Source organism: Triticum urartu, chromosome 2A (assembly GCF_056163025.1).
Source record: "Triticum urartu cultivar PI428250 chromosome 2A, HENAU_Tu73, whole genome shotgun sequence".
NCBI lineage: Eukaryota > Viridiplantae > Streptophyta > Magnoliopsida > Poales > Poaceae > Triticum > Triticum urartu.
In genome coordinates this window covers 296433891-296454272 of record NC_141874.1, presented here as the reverse complement: position 1 = coordinate 296454272, position 20382 = coordinate 296433891, and positions in this window count along the sequence as shown.

Genomic DNA, 20382 nt, shown 5'->3' with positions numbered 1-20382 from the left:
ACGAAGAACACATCGAAGCACAATCATCACATGGAAATATGCAACAATATGATGCATGCAATGACATGGCAAAATGAGTGTGTTTTGGCTAATGCAACTTAGAACAGGTTGGTTTGAGCCCATTTGAATCAAGATTCAAATGCAAACCCAAAATAAGAGGTCATATTAGTCCATTAACTTGTTTGATCTAAACTGCAAGGTTAAAGTGTTCTCACATGCATGAAACTAGTATAGATTGAAAGATTGAATTTTTTTGATCAATTTTCATATATAAATCCTTGCATTTGGACTTATGGTTGATTTTCTATGATTTTTCAAAGTTTAGGCAATTTTCTGGAATTTTCTGAATTATTTTAAATCCAGAAAATAATTAACTGCGTCAGCATTAACTGCGTCAGCAGGTCAACAGGGCTGCCTCCGGTCAAACCCTACCAGTGGGGTCCCCTGGTCAGTGACACAGTGCTGGTTAGTGTCGCTGACAGGTGGGACCTGGTCAACGGACACGTTAGCAAGTCAATACTGACGTGTGGGGTCGGTCAACCTGTGACGTGGCCAGGTCAAACTGACCTATGGGGCCCGTGTGGTTAGTTAAGTCTAAACAGGAGCTAACCAGGGTTAATTAGCCAGCGGGGCCCAGTAGTCAGTGAGAGAGGGGTTAGCTAGCTAGATCATTAGTGGCTAATGACAGCGCCACGTCGGCTTCACCGGAGTTCTGCCTGCGGCGACCAAAACGTGGCGGAGGCATTGGGATTTCGGTATGGGGTCTGGTTTGGCGCGCGGGGAGCATCTACGGGGAGCTGGAGGTGCGCCGCATCCATTCGTGGTGGTGTTTGGTCCTGGGGTGGCCGGAATCATCGCCGGCGACGACGTTGGCGGCTGCCGGAGCTCGGGAGAAAATGGGGACGCAGTTGTGGTGGCCGTGGCGATGTGCGTTTAGCACCTACGATGTCTAAGTGATGCGGTGAGTACGATGGGTGCATGCTCGGGATCAAATGGTCACCGGAGCATCACCGGTGACGAGTGCGGGCGGCGGCGCGTTCGGTTGCAGGCGAGACGACGGCTATGGTGCATGAGGGAAAAACAGAGAGGGGGAGCAGGAGAAGGAGCTCACGGAGGGTGCGGCGAGATGCTCAGCGGGATCGGGGACGCGCTGAGGTCGACGGGGTAGCGAAGGCGATCTCCGGTGGCCGGAGGTGAAGACGACGGCGATGGTGGCTCTCCAGGGCTTCCCGAGTCACGTGGCTCGACGGAGAGGCGTAGGCGACGGTGGCGGGGCTCATGGACAGGTCAGTGAGGCGAGGGGGATGCGGTGGCCATGGTGGACGGCGATGGTGGCGATGAGCTCCGCTCGGTAGTGCACGCGAGAGGGGAGCAGAGGAGGGGTTGGGGCCAGGGAGAGAGAGGAGAGGTGCAGGGGGCGAGGGGGAGTGCGTGGCACTTGGGGCTGGCTCCAGAAGCGGCGGAAGCAGGAGGTGGCAGCGCGTGTGCCAGCGCGTGGCAAGCACGCGCTCTCCTGCCCACTGGCAGGAGGTGGGATACGATTGGCAGCGCCAGGTGGGCTGGGCCGGCACAGTGCCAGGCCGGCTGGGTTGGACAGGTAAGCCAGGTGAGTTCTAACCCTTTTCAATTTTTGTTTCTATCTTCTAATATGCAGTTTGTTTTTGATCCAGTTTTAAAAACCAAATCAACTCTACAATTCCTGAAAATATTAATGAGCACTTTTTGAATTATTTGAGTGGCCCATAAATAGTTCCAACATTATTTGAGCATTTAAATTATTTATAGTGTTTAAATGCCCAAAGCCATGTAGTTTATGATTTAATTCAAAAATCTAGGAATGACCTATAAATATGTTCATCATTTTTGGCAGAGGTTTTCACCTTTATCAGAAACCATGAACATTTCCAAAGGGCATTCTGGTTCATTGAAAAATATTTTATTTGAACTTATTGAATTTCATTTGGTGCTAGGCTTTACCAATCCCCATTTCAAATTACATAAAATTTAAACATGATGCAACAGACAAGTGCTAGCCTTATGAAAGGTAAAGCTAGGGATGTGACAACTCACCCCCACTAAACAAGAATCTCATCCCGAGATTCAAGGCATGATGTAAGAGGAAAAGGGGGGGTCACAAAACTATCACAATCTTCATGATCCATTTGTCCTTCTCAAAGACGTTGATTCATTGCATCATCTTGATCTCGACGTCCTTACTTTTAAGATCTTCACCCAACACGGGGACAGAAGAGCGAGATAACTCCATTGGGATGGATCATCTGAATGTTCACAGGATCAACTCACGGAACGAGACGTAGAAACATCTCTTGAACTGAGGAACAAAAACACATATGAGGAGTGATGGAAACAACTAGGTGACGAAGGTTCAGATTAGTAGGCAACAATTTCATGCTTAGAAGATGGTTCCTGGTTTCAAGATAGCGAGGAAATAATCGCCATGATTCCATAACAGGACACCTTAGGGAAGGTGACTCATAGAAGTATTCCCTTAAGTGGCAAAAAGAATTACTTTTGATATAGAGATCATTGAGACTCTTTATACCAGCCTAAGGCAATCACAATCGATCATTTGAAGGAGTTCAAAAGAATGACATACTCGGACTAGAATGGATGATGTGGACTACCTTGTTGGAGACAACACAATGGATGATTTTGCTTATCATCAGAAATGGATGGGACCCATGGTAAGTCCACTTTTGAAGATGATCTTGGACAACAACTGTTGAGAAGTGCAGCCCATGGGAAATTGGCACAATGGCGGTGCAAGCTGGGAACAAAATGCAACTGTTGGGAATGTTCCAACCATCATATCTTCCTGAGATTCAGATCTGATTGGTGATAGGATACTTCAGACTCAGCATGCCTGGAAAGAAAGTTTGCAACACAACTCGACAAGATGAGGTTGCGAGATTCTCGGGAAATGAACTACGATAGTAAGCTCCAAAACATGAGCTAGTTCTGCTACACACATGTGAACACGCTGTCCCAGACAAGCATGATCACATGGTAGTCTTGCAATAAAACACTACCAAGTTCTGATTGGGAACCATCATTGAGATAACGAAGTCTTGTGCATATCTGTCCGGGCCCTTCAGGATTAGCACATGAACTTCTTTTCTTTGAACAAATCAATCAGTGGCTTGGTGTGCTAGGGAATACATATGGAGTGGAGGTAATTAATCTACCAAACCATAGATTACATTTGCACATGCATAATTGACTTGGGATGGTACTAGAGGAAACAAAAACAATCTTTCTCAAACTCACGGCAGCAACTTGCACCAAATGTGCATGAATTCGAGGAAGTCACTTCTTCCATCCAAGCATAAGCTTCATGAACGGAACACAAAGGCATTGCTTACAAAGTTTCCAACACTAGGTTGATGTTGAACATGATTCATGGGGGAGACAAAATGTTGCTGATGGGCTCAATAGAAACTCATTGGAATTTTCCATACAACTGGAATTCCACCATTATGTGAACAATGTGATAGTATTGGTCAGACCAAAGGATGTAATGGTGTATGCTCGAGGAACAACCACGAGTAAGACAACATTATGAATACCGTTGGTTCTAACTTGATTTGACGATAGCCCACACTCAAATCAAGGTTTGTACAAGACGATAGATTCAACAACCGATCACGAGGAACAATCGATGAAGATATCATCTCTTGTCAACACACACACACACGCAAGATATCCCCTTTGGAGTGAACTAAGTGGATTAAGCTTTTATCTTCCAACTCTCCAAGTTGTTTTTTTAGCTTAACCAATTAGTTCAGAGGTATCTAACACGAATTCTTGGAGAAAGAGTGGTTTACAAGAAAACCAACTTGATCACGAACTCAACATACCGGTCAGGTGACAAACTGGTAATACTTCCGAGAAGATATTTGGAAAATCACGAACCACCGATATGTTACTAAGCTCGAGAATAATCTTGCTTTTCAGGGAAGACGATATGATCAAAAGAGCAAGGAATTTCACATAATCCAAACTCATTGATCAAAGAGTGCACCAGGAAAATGGACTAGGTAGCACGATCAATCTTAGGAAGATGACTCAGTGCCCAGCACGCTAAGAATGAGAGTATTGCCCATTTAACTACCCAGCAACGGGATTGCTAGGAGTATTGATTTCACACATCATATAGTTCACTTGTCGGCATTCCGGTTACAATAACACGGAGACCGAGATATGAATGATGATGGCGAGAAGTATCACTGCATCAAGAATTCATAAGAGGGTGTGCAATTCTCATGATACCGTTGTTATGAAAGAGTGTGATACTCCGAGGTAGAACAGAACAAAAGCTAGATTGGCATTTTGATCTGTGGATTACAACTACTTTGACCCAATCCTCGAAGTGGACAAGGTACTGGAGTTTGTTTCTCCTAGTCATTCAAGAATAGAATGGCTTGACGGACCACAAGAATAATAGGCATCGATAACACAAATGCACACATACTCTTGACTACCAATTGATAGACAAAGGTAAGAAAACAACTAAAGAGGAACAACCCAAAGGAACATACGATTTTATGAGTTGTGGGTGCATAGATTAGCATGTCGAACGAGTTCAACATATTTCTTCCGGATAACCCATGTAGAAAGGTAGAGCTGGCAGAGTCACAACATAGAATCGAGAACTTGTCAAGAGCACTCTAGTTGTGATCTTTTGGTTCAACGAGGAACTTCCGCCATACATAGTTCATGGTATTTGGAAGAAAGAAATACCGTGGACATCGAGATCTATCACAAAGGTTGCTAATATCGTAAAGGAACGAGCAACACTATCAACAGAAAGTAAGTAGAGCGAATCTTGGGTTCAGGAACCCAGAGATGGAATACCTACTAGCTAATAACATCACGCGATGCTTTTGAGAATGCTGGCCAGATTCGTCACTCGGAACACAAAACATGGCTAGATTACCAGGTGATCCTCTAAGACACCTAGGGTCATATTAATAGCTCCAACATATATGCCGAGGCAATGGAGTACCTCAACACACTAATTTGTCTGATTAATCTGGCCCAAATGAACAATAGAAATGGGAAGATGGGATTTTCAAATGCATCAGACTAGTTAGAAACCTGGGATGACTCGGACAGCATAACGGCTGAAAATGCTCACAAAGATTTGAGACATCCTGCAAAATAGTGGCATAACCACTCAGAATCACAATATCAAGGTTCCGAGATCAACTGTCAACACATGGAAGTAGTAGGAACTGAACTGGGGCTTGAACTCATCAATCTTACAAGTCTATGGATTAGTAACATGTGATCCTGATAGAAAGAAGAGAAATCCTAGTTCCTTAACCCCGTAGAAAGATAAGATGACTCAGATCATAAGGGCATAAGGTATAAGAAGTAAAAAGAGCCTTACGTTCCCTTCCACAATCATTCCCTTACATAACTAAAGCATTTCTAGACTCAACTTCGACCAGTTTGGCTTGGTAATCCTACAGGCAGTTAGGCTCTAATACCAAAGATGTCAGGACCCCGATCCTAAGTCACACCGATCTAGCATGTAACACATCATATCACTTTGCGGCCTCACGCACGGTATTCCTACGGGTGCCACCTTAACTGACCCGGGACCGTTTGCGCCTTTTGGCTCACGTATATGATAGTGTCGCTAGCATCCATATGACAGAGAACCCGGGCTGACATGACTAGTCGTGAACCCAAAGTGGCGCTAACTTACGGGGACAAGCATACATGAATCAACATCGAACGTGTCAGTCATCTGCGTGTAAATTCGGGCTCTAGCAACTTGGCTAATAGGACTCCGGGAACCGGGCTGTAGCAGGCTAGCAGGACTCCTGAATTCACCGCGTGACATTTCCTCGAAGGGACAAACACATGAATGAAGTGGATCACATGTCGGCGAGTCTAAGTGTTCCGGAGCAGTAGTAACTAGGCTAGCAGGACGTCAGTGAACCGGGCTGTAGCAGACTACCATGGCTCAGTGGAAGCACTAGACTACATTTGCCCATAAGAGAGGCTACCAAGGATAGACAACTAGGTTGTCGGATCCCACACATACCAAGCATTTCAATCATACACACAATATGCCCGATATGTGTAAATACAACATGGCATCACAACATGACTCTACAACTCAAGTATTTATTCAATAGGCTCTGAGGAGCGAGATATTACAAACATGGGTCGCATGACCCAACATTCAGAGCATACAAGTCAAAGCACATGCAGAAGCTTAACATGTCTAAGTACAGACATCTACAAATGAAAAAGGCTGAGAAGCCTGACTATCTACCAGATCCTGCCGAGGGCACAAGATCATAGCTGAGGTATCAAGCTAAACGTTGAAGTCCACACAGAACTACTAGCGAGACCGAAGACTCTCTGCAAAAACATAAATTAAGCAAACATGAGTAAAAATGTACCCAACAAGACTTACATCAGAACTAACTACATATGCATCATTATCAACAAAGGGATGGTGGGGTTTAACTATAGCAAGCCAGCGTTGACTCAGTGGCTATCCTGAACTACGTCTACAAGTAACTCTTTCGAGGTGGCGCACACGAGTCCACATATTCACCATAACAATACACCACTATGGATCCGCTCCCGTCTCCCTACGAGAACGCCATCCATAGCACTCACGCTTATCTTGCACATTTTTGAGAATCCACTTTCACTTGTCTATGAACTGTACAGGCAACCCAGAAGTCCTTTACCATGGACACGGCTATTCAAATAGATCATTTATAACCCTGCAGGGGTGTACTTCTTCACACAGCTCTCGCCACTTACCACCATGTACACGTCATGTATCTCGACAACCTTCAAGCGGAAGCCTGGCGAGGGAGTCGGCCACGACCTGACTAACCACACAAGTCTCTAGTTCAGGTTTATCGACTATTCGGGCTCCATCCATGAGGAGATCCGGCCGGGGTTTCGCTCATAGCCCCAGATGTGTGTAGGGTTCCCGAGACACCAAACGGGCGCCCGGTACACCGTGCCATGGTGTATCTACCGCATCATAGCCCACCCCTAGGGTCAGCGCTACGCACGGCCTCCAACACATATCCTACAAACACCAGAAACTAGTTGCAACTCTTGAAACTGGTTTCGGGCCCAATGCATGGTAGTAGCTGTTCATGGATCACAAACATAGAACTCAGTTCCTAAGGACGGCTTCAATGAGACAACCCACCATGTACTCCTGCATGGCCTCTCACCGCTACCTTTACCAAATCGTGTTCACAGACTTAGCTCACACACAATAGGACATGTTCATCACCATTCCAATTCATCCCCGATGAATCAGACCTGACTCAACTCCGAGCAGTAGCAGGCATGACAAACAAGCATGAATGAGTAGGCACATCAGGGCTCAAACAACTCCTACTCATGCTAGTGGGTTTCATCTATTTATTGTGGCAATGACATGTCATGTAGAGGAAAAGGGGTTCAACTACCACGCCATGTAACAGTTGAATCATTGTTGTCCTAATGCAGTAAAAGAGAGTAGGAGCGAGAGAGTGGGATTGTATCGGAATGAACAAGCGGGCTTTTCTTGCCTGACGGAGTTCTGGATACTGCCCTTCAGTTGGATACTCGTGAATATCCTCGGAGGCAGAACCTACCACGAAGAACACATCGAAGCACAATCATCACATGGCAATATGCAACAATATGATGCATGCAATGACATGGCAAAATGAGTGTGTTTTTGCTAATGCAACTTAGAAAAGGTTGGTTTGATCTCATTTGAATCAAGATTCAAATGCAAACCCAAAATAAGAGGTCATATTAGTTCATTAACTTATTCCATCTAAACAGCAACGTTAAAGTGTTCTCACATGCATAAAACTAGTACAGATGGAAAGATTGAATTTTTCTGATCAATTTTCATATATAAATCTTTGTATTTGGAGTTATGGTTGATTTTCTATTATTTTTAGAAGTTCAGGAAATTTCTGGAAATTTCTTAATTATTTTAAATCCAGAAAATGATTAACTGCGTTAGCATTGCGTCATGCTGGTGTCAGCAGGTCAACAGGGCTGCCCCGGGTCAAACCTGACCAGTGGGGTCCACTAGTCAGTGACATAGTGTTGGTTAGTGTCGCTGACAGGTGGGACCTGGTCAACGGACACGTCAGCAAGTCAATACTGACGTGTGGGGTCGGTCAACCTGTGACGTGGCCAAGTCAAACTGACCTGTGGGGCCCGTATGGTTAGTTAAGTCTAAACAGGAGCTAACCAGGGTTAATTAGGCAGCGTGGCCCAGTAGTCAGTGAGAGAGGGGTTAGCTAGTGGGGTCATTAGTGGCAAATGACATCGCCACGTCGGCTTTGCCAGAGTTCTGCCGGCGGCGACCAAAACACGGCGGAGGGCATCGGGATTTCACTACGGGGTCTAGTTTGGCGCGCGGGGAGCATCTAGGGGGAGCTGGAGGTGCGCCGCATCCATTGGTGGTGGTGGTTGGTCCGGGGTAGCTGGAATCGTCGCCGACGACGACATTGGCGGCTGCCGGAGCTCGGGAGCAAACGAGGACGCGGTTGCGGTGGCCGTGGCGATGTGCCTTTAGCACCTGCGACGCCTACATGGTGCGGTGAGTATGATGGGTGCATGCTCGGGACCAAATGGTCACCGGAGCATCACCGGTGACGAGCGCGGGTGGCGGCGCATTCGGTTGCAGGCGAGGCGATGGCTATGGCGCATGAGGGGGAAAATGGTGAGGCGGAGCAGGAGCAAGAGCTCACAGAGGGTGCGATGAGATGCTCAGCGGGCTCTAGGACACGCTGAGGTTGACGAGGCAGCGAAGGCGATCTCCGGCGGCCGGAGGTGAAGACGATGGCGATGACGGCTCTCCAGGGCTTCCCGCGTCACGCGGCTCGACGGAGAGGCGTAGCCGACAGTGGCGGGGCTCGTGGACTGGTTAGTGAGGCGAGGGGGATGCGGTGGGCATGGTGGACGGCGACGGTGGCGACGAGCTCCGCTTGATGCTGCGCGCGAGAGGGGAGCATAGGAGGGGTTGGGGTCCAGGAGGAGAGAGGAGAGGTACATGGGGCGAGGGGGTGTGCGTGGCACTCGGGGTTGGCTCCAGAAGCGGTGGAAGCAGGAGGTGGTCACGCGTGTGCCAGCGAGCGGCGAGCATGCGCCCTCTTGCCCACTAACAGGAGGTGGGAGATGACTGGCAGCAGCAGGTGGGCTGGGTCGGCACAGTGCCAGGTCGGCTGGGCTGGACTGGTAAGCCAGGTGAGTTCTATCCCTTTTCTATTTTTGTTTGTGATTTCTAATTTGCAATTTATTTTTGATCCAGTTTTAAAAACCAAATCAACTCTATAATACCTGAAAATATTAATGAGCACTTTGTAAATTATTTCAGTGGCCCATAAATAGTTCCAACATTATTTGAGCATTTAAATTATTTATAGTGTTTAAATGCCCAAAGTCAAGTAGTTTATGATTTAATTCAAAAATGCAGGAATGACCTATAAATATGTTCATAATTTTTGGCAGAGATTTTCACCTTTATCAGAAATCATGAACATTTCCAAAGGGCATTCTCGTTCATTGAAAAATATTTTATTTGAACCTATTGAATTTCATTTGGTGGTAGGGTTTACCAATCCCCATTTCAAATTACATAAAATTTAAACATGATGCAACAGACAAGTGCTAGCTTAGTGCAAGGTAAAGCTAGGGATGTGACAAATGGTCCCATATAATCAAAGACCCAAACATCAAATGGTTCAATAACAAGTGAATAATTCATAGGAATTTCTTGACATCTACTAATATTACCAATTCTTTGACATTCATCACAAGACAAGACAAACTTATGGGCATCCTTGAAGAGTGTAGGCCAATAAAAACCGGATTGCAATACCTTATGTGAAGTTCTATCTCCAGCATGGTGTCCTCCATAAGCCTCAGAGTGACACTTGCGTAGGATCTGTTCCTGTTGATGCTCAGGTACACAACGTCTAATAATACCATCTACTCCTTCTTTATAAAGATGTGGGTCATCCCAAAAGTAATGTCTCAAATCATAGAAGAACTTTTTCTTTTGATGGTATGTGAAACTAGGTGGTATAAATTTAGCAACAATATAATTAGCATAATCAGCATACCATGGAGCAGTTCGAGAAGCATTTATGACATTTAATTGTTCATCAGGAAAGCTATCATCTATAGGTGGTGGGTCATCAAGAACATTCTCTAACCTAGACAAGTTGTCTGCAACGGGGTTCTTAGCTCCCTTTCTATCAATGATATTCAAATCAAATTCTTGTAGCAAGAGAACCCATCTAATAAGTCTAGGTTTAGCATCTTTCTTTTCCATAAGGTATTTAATAGCAGCATGATCAGTGTGAATAGTTACTTTAGAATCAACAATATAAGGTCTGAACTTATCACAAGCAAATACAACTGCTAAGAATTCCTTTTCAGTAGTAGCATAATTTCTCTGGGCATTGTCTAGAGTTTTACTAGCATATTGAATAACATTTAATTTCTTATCAACTCTTTGCCCTAGAACAGCACCTACAACATAATCACTAGCATCACACATAATTTCAAAGGGTAAATTCCAATCAGGTGGCTGAACAATAGGTGCCAAAAATTATATATATAATTACGATCACGATGAACAAGATGCATAGGATAAAACTTCTGATAGAATTCCAATTTCAACCATTTGTAGTCCCACGATCCCATATCATCACATAGCCTATACCATGTCAATGCATCTCCCTTCAAAGATAAAGGGAATACCTTCTTCTTGATAACATCATCGGGCATACCTGCAAGCTTAAATAATCCACAAACTTCATCCACAGAGATTAAGTGTAAGTCGGGTTGTAATGTTCCATCTCCTGCAAAAGGATTAGCTAGCAGTTTCTGTATCATACCCGAAGGAATTTGGAAGTAAACATTTTCATTTTCAGTAGGTCCAGTAGGTTGAGGAGCAACTATTTGCTCTACCAGTCGGGGTGAAGATACCCTGAACAAGCACCTCAAAGGAGTACTTTCCACAGTAACAAGTGACAGTAAATTTTAGCACAATATATAAATTTTTCCTTACCAAATTCCACCTACCAAAGGCTCTTCACTCCCCAGCAACGGCGCTAGAAAAGAGTCTTGATGACCCACAAGTATAGGGGATCTATTGTAGTCCTTTCTATAAGTAAGAGTGTCGAACCCAACAAGGAGCAGAAGGAAATGATAAGCAGTTTTCAGCAAGGTATTCTCTGCAAGCACTAAAATTATCGGTAACAGATAGTTTTGTGATAAGATAATTTGTAACGAGTAGAAAGTGTAAATAAAGTGCAGCAAGATGACCCAATCCTTTTTGTAGAAAAGGACAAGCCTGGACAATTTCTTATATAGAGAAAAGCACTCCCGAGGACACATGGGAATTATCGTCAAGCTAGTTTTCATCACGATCATATGATTCGCGTTCGGTACTTTGATAATTTGATAGGTGGGTGGACCGGTGCTTGGGTTCTGTCCTTACTTGGATAAGAATCCCACTTATGATTAACCCCTATTGCAAGCATCCACAACTACACCAGAAGTATTAAGGTAAACCTAACCATAGCATGAAACACATGGATCCAAATCAGCCCCTTACGAAGCAACACATAAACTAGGGTTTAAGCTTCTGTCACTCTAGCAACCCATCATCTAATTATTACTTCCCAATGCCTCCCTCTAGGCCCAAGCAATGGTGAAGTGTCATGTAGTCGACGTTCACATGACACCACTAGAGGGATGACAACATACATCTCTTCAAAATATCGAACGAATACCAAATTGACATGACTGCTAATTGCAAGGCTTCTCCCATGTCCTCAGGAACAAACATAACTACTCACAAAGCATATTCATGTTCATAATTAGATTGGTATTAATATGCATAATGGATCAGAACATATGATCTTCCACCAAGTAAACCAACTAGCATCAACTACAAGGAGTAATCAACACTACTAGCAACCCACAGGTACCAATCTGAGGTTGGGATACAAAGATTGGATACAAGAGATGAACTAGGGTTTGAGAGGAGATGGTGCTGGTGAAGATGTTGATGGAGATTGACCCCCTCCCGATGAGAGGATCGTTGGTGATGACGGTGGTGATGATTTCCCCCTCCCAGAGGGAAGTTTCTCCGGCAGAACAGCTCCACCGGAGCCCTAGATTGGTTCCGCCTCATGGCGGTGGATTCTCGTCCCGAAAGCTTGCTTATGATTTTTCCTCGACGAAAGACTCCATATAGCCAAAGATGGGCATCGGAGGGCCACCAGGGGGCCCACGAGGCAGGGGGCGCCCAGGGGGGTAGGGCGCCCCCCACCCTCGTGGCTGGTAGGTGGCCCCCCTCTGGTACTTCTTGCGCTCAATATATTTTTATATATTCTGGAAATAACTTCCGTGAAGTTTCAGGACTTTTGTAGCAGTGCAAAATAGGTCTCTAATATTTGCTCCTTTTCCAGCCCAGAATCCCAGCTGCCGGCACTCTCCCTCTTCATGTAAACCTTGTAAAATAAGAGAGAATAGGCATAAGTATTGGGACATAATGTGTAATAACAGCCCATAATGCGATAAATATCGATATAAAAGCATGATGCAAAATGGACGTATCACATCACATTGTGAACAACTAAAATAAACAAGGCATACTGCAAACAACCAAATATACCAATTAAAACTAGACATATTCTCACTACACTATAAAAGGGACTCAACAAAACAAATCATTGGTTCCCCCTGTAAAGAGGCACAGTAAAACAATTCATGGATTTCCTCACTTGTCACAGATGGGCTCGTTCCTGCGGGAAGAGCACGGACCCTGGATGCGCTCCATGTTATCGCTGATGGGCTCCTTCCCCTTGGAAGAGCACGGCTGTAGGGAGCCCTCCCTGATGTCGCAGACGGGCACTTTCCCCTTGGAACAGCATATGGGCTCTTTCCTGTTGGAAGAGCATATGGGTCTTTCCCCTTGGAAGATCCAGAGAGGGTGCCCTCCTCGTGGTCGCCATCGATGAGGTCTGACTTAGAAGCTATGGATACTAAGCCAGCGTTGGAGAACATGTCCTTCAAAAATGACAAAAGGGGCTCGATGGCGATATAGGATGGCAAATTCTTCACAGCGAGCTAGAGAAGATCAGCGGCGGGGCCATGGATGTGATCGATGGTGGTTGAACCCGAGGGGTTGGGGTGGGCCACTTAACCTATGACATAGCCCGCGTTAGGTCGTCGTTGTCGACGACATTCATGTCGTAGCCGGCGTCTGCGACATACCCACATACTCTAGCCCGCTGATTGAGTGCCTGCTGCCAGTAATGGTCGTCATCTTCCTCGGTGGCCACCTCGGCGACGTCGGGTGAAGAGACCGTGATACACCTTTTTTGGGCCAGTCGCTCCTCGAGCTCCACGGGAAGCGTAGGCGGGCTTAGGCTGAGATGCTCTGGACTGGAGGGATGGGGATGGGGATCTATGGGAGAGGCGGCGTTTGGCAGGCGGCATCTAAGAAACTCTGGGCGGCCTGGGTATGGAGATCAGTGGGTAAGCTGCACGGGCAAACCGACAAATGTTGACAATGGAGGCCTTGCGGCGGTTGCGGACTTGCTAGGGTTTCGAGCGAGGGAGGGGTTGTGGTTGGGGGCGGGGTGTGCGTGCGTGTGCCCGAGGATGTTTTGGGGCGTGTGTGTGTGTGGGGAGGGTGGGGGGACGGGGTGTGTGTTTGAGGAAATGACACGACTACTGAAAATTTTACTACGTGGGAGTCAAACACAGGAGTGAAATTGTCGGTGTCAAAACCGGCGGATCTCGGGTAGGGGGTCACGAACTGTGCGTCTTGGATCGATGGTAACAGAAGACGGGGGACACGATGTTTACCCAGGTTCGGGCCCTCTCTATGGAGGTAATACCCTACGTCCTGCTTGATTGATCTTGATGAATATGAGTTTTACAAGAGTTGATCTACCACGAGATCGTAATGGCTAAACCCAAAAAGGCTAGCATGTTTGACTATGGTAATGAGTATGTCTCCTTTCCGGACTAACCCCTCCAGTTTATATAGACACCGGGGGGGATCTAGGGTTTACATAAAGTCAGTTACATAAGAAGGAATCTTCATAATTGGTCGCCAAGCTTGCCTTCCACTCCAAGGAGAGTCCAATCCGGACACATCTACACTCTTCGGCCTTCATGTCTTCACAGCCCATCAGTCTGGCCCATGGATAACAGGCCGGACGCCCAAGGACCCCTTAATCCAGGACTCGCTCAATAGCTCCTGAACCTGACTTCAATGATGAGGAGTCCGGCTCGCAGATTGTCTTCGCCATTGCAAGGCGGGTTCCCCCTTTCAACTCCTAGTTGATCTTCAGATGTGATGATTGTATCTGGACTTGTGTACACAACCACAGAGGGCATAATATTTCATGGGTTCGACCCACCGACCAGCTTTTGGTAATATGGCACCACGCCTGCCTAGCCACTACTTGCGAACCATTTTAGCCGGCCCGTCGCCCCACGTCCCAGGACGTGGCCTTATTGGCACGTCTTATCCAAGCGGCGATCGTGCCTCCCTTTTTTAAGGGATTCTTGTCGACCCGGACATGGGTAACCCAAACCTCGCTTGGGTAGAACTCCTTGGAAACAAGCAAGTTTTTGAGGCCCAAGAGGAGACGTTTGATATTTGCGGCCCTTATATAGGGGTACAGACCTGTCTTTTTCTTTCACGCTTGTATCTTCCTCAACCCCTGCTACCCCGAGTTTCAACACCCGGGTTTTGGTCGCCACCAGCCCCAATCATGTAGGGATCTAGCCGTCAAGGCCGGTGGGTAGCTTCTTCTGTTATGGAGGAAGACATTGCAAAGCTTCGGGCGGCGAAGTACCTGACCGCTGAAATCTATCATCGGCTTCCTGCCGAGGGGAAGGTTATTCCCACCCCCAGATCCGGCGAGAGGGTCGTGTTCGTGTCCCACTTCCTCCGCGGGTTGGGGTTTGCACTTAACCCCTTTGTCCGAGGGCTCATGTTCTATTACGGGCTAGACTTCCACGATTTGGCCCCGGACTCCATTCTTCTTGTCTCGACATTTATCGTCACGTGCGATGCCGTCCTCCGAACTCCTTCGCACTTCGGCTTGTGGCTCAAGACCTTTGATGTGAAGTCGCAAGTGGTAGAGGGGGAGCAGGCCGAGTGCGGTGGCGCCACAGTGAACAAGCTTGCTAGCGCTACTTGGCTGAAAGGATCCTTCGCCAAATCTTCTGATATGTGGCAGCAGGGGTGGTTCTATATCACCGAGCCCTGCAGCTCCTAGTGGGCAACCATGCCCGCATTCCGATCCAACTCCCCAACTCAGCTTGCATCGTGGATTAACAAGGGGCTAGATTGGGGATCAACGAATGATGTGCGAACTCTACAAAGCCGCATCTGAAGCCTCATTGAGAGGGACATCGACATAGCCAACGTCGTTCATGTAATGCTAGTTCGTCGGACCCTGCCGTGCCAGCAACAGCCCCACTGCCTATGGGAGTTCAATCCAGAAGGGCCGCGGACTCTTCAGCACTTCTTTGGCACAACACACGAAGGAATGTGGAGATTATTCTTCGGGAAATGAAGGTAATGGCTGGACACCACCGAAGATGTCGGCCTAGACTGTAACCATCCGAACATCCTGGTAAGTACCCGTTTACCGAATACCTCATAATCAGATACCCAGTGGTAAGATACCAACAATATCATCCTTTTTCAGGGCTGGATAAAGAAGGTGGAATTGATTAGGTGTCCGGCTCCCCTTCCCGAAGACTTAGCTACTCCTATGTTAACAAGGATGCTGGCCTCGGTGCCATACCAGGCACCAGCAGGGGAGGGCGAAAAGATCCAACATGACCTTGGTTCCGGAAGTAAGTTGGACACTGAGTCCAGAGAAATCGACCTTTCCTCGCCCAAAGATGGAGGTGGAAAAGGACCTAGTATCCCTTCTCCAAACAGGAGGAAAAGGGCCGCCTCCGAAGATGGGGAGGGGCGGTCTCCCAAGAAGGGCAAGATGCCACCGTCGACCGGCTTGGGTTTGGAAAGTGATGCCGTTGAGCAGCTTCAACAAGGGGACAAGCCCTTGGCCAAAACGTAACAGAATCCGGAGTAACTTTGATAGCGTCCCACTCCGTTATTGTTACCGAAGATACACACAACGCATTTATGTATTTTTACAGGTCAGCACATGATTTTTTGGGGTGATCCTACTCTTCGGGGAGTCTCCTCCCAGAGATGATGGAGAGCGAGATGAGTCCTCCGACCTCCTCTCCCAATAAGGCGAATGATTCAGAAGTGTCATCGCGGAGGGTCCCTTTGGACCAGGGGACAGAAGAGGCAGTACCCAAAGGTGGATCTCCGACCATCCGGGATTTCAGGGCTGATGATAACCAAGGCCCCGCACTGTCTGGTTCACAGTCAACAGCGATTTTGAAGACGGGTGAGCCGATTCCTTCAAAGGATGTTTGTGCTTTTGGGACAGCTTCGGGGAACCCGGAGACTCCGAATATATTGCGGGACATGTTGTGGAAAGCATCTGTCTCGGGGGAACATCGCACCTTGATGGGTACAGTGATTGAGAAAATTTCGTCCACGAAGAGCAGATTAAATGAAGCCTTCATGAGCCTATTAAAGGGCTTTGAGGTTTGTAACCTAGTGTTTTCGGCTATGTTTTATTTGCAAAGATGCGCCTGTGTATAGGTAGTAGCCCCTGATACTCGGGTTGGCTTCCACTGGGAAGCAAAACGAAGGATCGAAAAGGATCGTTTGAGGACTAACCTGATCAACTTTGAACACATGCTTCTTCTCCCTTGGCCACTTCCCGGACTATGGAAATTGCCGATTTGCAGCGGAAGCTTGATGTGCCAGGGGATGATCTTGCTTTAATCAGTATGAGTCTTGACGAGTCTTAAGGTATGTATTCGGGGCAACCCTCATACATTTTTGTGGTATAAGCATGATGCTGAGATTTGGCTGCAGATGGTGCTCCTGCCGTAGAAGTTCTTCGAGTGGAGCTGGCCCGGGCCAAGGAGCAGGCCCGGTGTAGCAATGCTTCTGCCGAAAAGGCATCGGCTGAATTAAAAGCCGAATGAGCTGCACGACGCCAAGATGAGGAGAAGATATCCACGATGACGCTCGAGCTGGAGAATGCTACCGGCCGCTGTGAATTTCTGGAGAAGGAGAGTGAAGCCTTAACGGCTGATCTGGAGAAGGCCTTACAAGAGGCGAGAGGAGCACGGTCAGAATGCAGAGCAGCCAGTGAGGAGGTTCGACAGGCGAGGGAGATTGCGGCTGGAAAGCCCTTTCTGCTGCAAACTAGGTTCGGCGACTCGAACTATGGCCAGCGTAACCAAGTATGGAGTTCTCCGGATGAGTTCTTGGAATTGTCGAAGAGTTCTGCCGATGTGGCGCAGTATTACCAAGTGCGGGATGGATATGCAACGGAGAAGCTTTTTTGGTCACAGTTTGGCGCATCAAAGTGCCCTCTATTGCTCAATGAACAGATGTCCCAATGGGCCGAACTTCATAGGATATCCGGCACTGCCATGAAGGATGTCATAATCCGGTTGTGGACAACTGAGCCTATTCCAAATAGCTATTTCGGTTTGGTGCAAAGGCTTGCTGACGCGGTGCCACGTATCGACATTGTAAAGCGGTCATCGTGCATTGAGGGTACACAGATGGCTTTTGCCCGAGTCAAGTCGTTCTGGAGGAAGATGAAGGCCATTGATGTTGCAACGAAGGGTCCACCCAAAGGCAAGGACCGTCCAGAACCGGAGCATTATTTTGAAGACGTCCTAGAGGCTGCCCGCTTTATAGAGGGTCAGTGCTTAAAAGACATAATGTTCGAGTGAGGTGTATGAAAATTGTAAAAGACAATTTTATAGTTAATATATTTATGTTTTGCTTGAAAGCTTGAATTCCTCCTGTGCTGCCGTTTTGATATAATCTGAAAGTTTTCCAGTCGTCGGCTTTAGCCCCCTCGTAGGAAGTACGGGGGTGTTTGGAAAAGCATTTAATCACTCTTTATCCAATGTCTTGGTCCATGAAGGAGGTGATAATGCGGGGAACCAGACAATCGGAGTATAAGCGTTAACACTTTCACTTAGCCATAGGAGTTTTATGGTGGGGCTACGACATAGCCCCTGATATGTGTGCGGCGTATGGTGCCTTACATACTTGATCTGAAAAACATCACTCGTGTGACACGGAGAATCGCTAAAGATTCCAATAAGTCGTCAAGTGGTTGACCAGCTCACGCCGCATCATGACAGTCAGTTTTCGGCTTTCTCTACTGAGGTGCTCATTCGGTTTAGACCAGGGCACAATCGTAGTAGTTCTCCCTTTACTACCCTAGCCGATAGAGCGGAACTTAGGGTAGCAAGCACAGGAGCCGGGCAACCCAACTATTGACCCAAGACAATGATTTGGAGCTGATGCATATAAGGCCAAACTTGCGACGCCGAAGTATGCTATAGAGTTGTTCAGACTTTTGCTGGCAACTCATTTGTTCCCACACCGAGCCCCTGGCAGGTTATGCCAAGGTATTTATGTGAAATAACTGTGGGAGCCATATTTGTCGGGAAAACAATACAGATTATTAGTTCGGATATTGTCTACTGGTAACTGAGCGATATGCCAATGATTACTTATGATTCATATATATATATATATACTATTCATCACCCAGGATGCAGAATAAGTTATTCTTCACCCGAGGTAATTTTACGATCATTTCATAATTAAATTACGTTTCGAACTCAAATAGTTACATTCATATTGATTCACTACGTAAAATTTGACATAAGAAAATAAAAATATAGGTCATAAGACAAGAAAATTTGCAGTTTATGTGTATTTTAGACTATGTTTTTACGTTTGTAATTTTACATAACATAAAATATTTTTTACGGCGATTATATATTTTTATTACGGTCCCTTTTTGCATCGGAAATAAGACAAAACTTACGGAACGTAAAATTATGGTGCATTCATGGTAAAATAGAGGGGGGTGAAGAATAACTATTCCTCACCCAGGGTGACGAATAGCGTGACCTTATATATATATATAAGCAATCCTCCCAGCTATTTGACATGCTCGGGGTTGGAGGCGGAGGAACAGGCATAATACAGGCTCGAGAAATAGAGAGTGCGGTCTACAAAAAGTTATTTTGCACCTCCTGTCGCACATCTGTACCGGCAGTCCTCGATGGGGGGAATCCTTGATGGAAATAGCCCCTTAGGTGATTGTGCGGATACGGACTCCAATAGAGCCAGTTTCCGATGTTTATCATGTTCGTCACCTGTTTTTAATGAAGAAATAAAAAGAAAATAAATAATAAAAAGTTACTGGAGTGCTTGCAGGCTTATCCGTATTGTGCTTCCCCCAATGCCCATGGTATCTTGAGTGCGTAATGATGTATGCGCGGTACAAACTTTGTAGGTGTACGGAGCGGGCGGCGGAACCGGGTTGCTATTTCCGTTCTAGGAGTAGTTGATCCTCAGGTGGAGACTGCTACTGAATCCTGGTGTTTCGTTGGTGAAACTTTTCGTCACCCCTGTCGCTTGGTAGCCTCCTCCCCCTGTGTTCGGCGTTGAGCTTGCCGGCCTGTTTAAATACCCAACAGTTTTTGTTGGTATGATTAGCTGGTTTATCAGGGCAGCCATGAATCTGGCATGGTCGATCCAATACCCTGTCCAGGTTGGATAGTTCATCTCGATTCGCCTTGAATGGCTTCTTCCGCTGACCAGGCTTGGGGCTGCTGAATCCGGCGTTGACCGCCGTGTCGCCTAATCTTTCATTGTCATTGCGACTGTTGTTTTTTGCTTCGTCGTGGCTTGCCATTGCCGTCTCGGATTTCGGAGGTGCCCTGGTTGCTGGCGCTGTTGCTTCTATGAGTGAGCCAACTGTCTTCTCCCGCGAAAAAGCGGGTCTTAGAGCAGTGAGGGCTGTCATGGATTTAGGACCTTCTTGGCCGAGGTGGCGTGCAAGCCATTCATCTCGGACGCTGTGTGTGAAAGCCGCAAGGGCTTCCGCGTCCGGGCAGTCGATGATTTGGTTCTTTTTGACTAAGAACCGAGTCCAGAGCTCCCTGGCTGATTCTCCGGGCTGTTGGACAATGTGACTTAGGTCATCGGCATCCGGTGGTCGGACACGTGGTCCTCGGAAGTTATCGAGGAAGGCCTCTTCCAAGTCCTCCCAGCTGCCTATGGAGTTTTCAGGCAGGCTGTTTAACCAGTACCGAGCTGGACCTTTTAGTTTTAGTGGGAGGTATTTAATGGCGTGGAGGTCGTCCCCACGGGCCATGTGGATGTGGAGGATGAAACCTTCT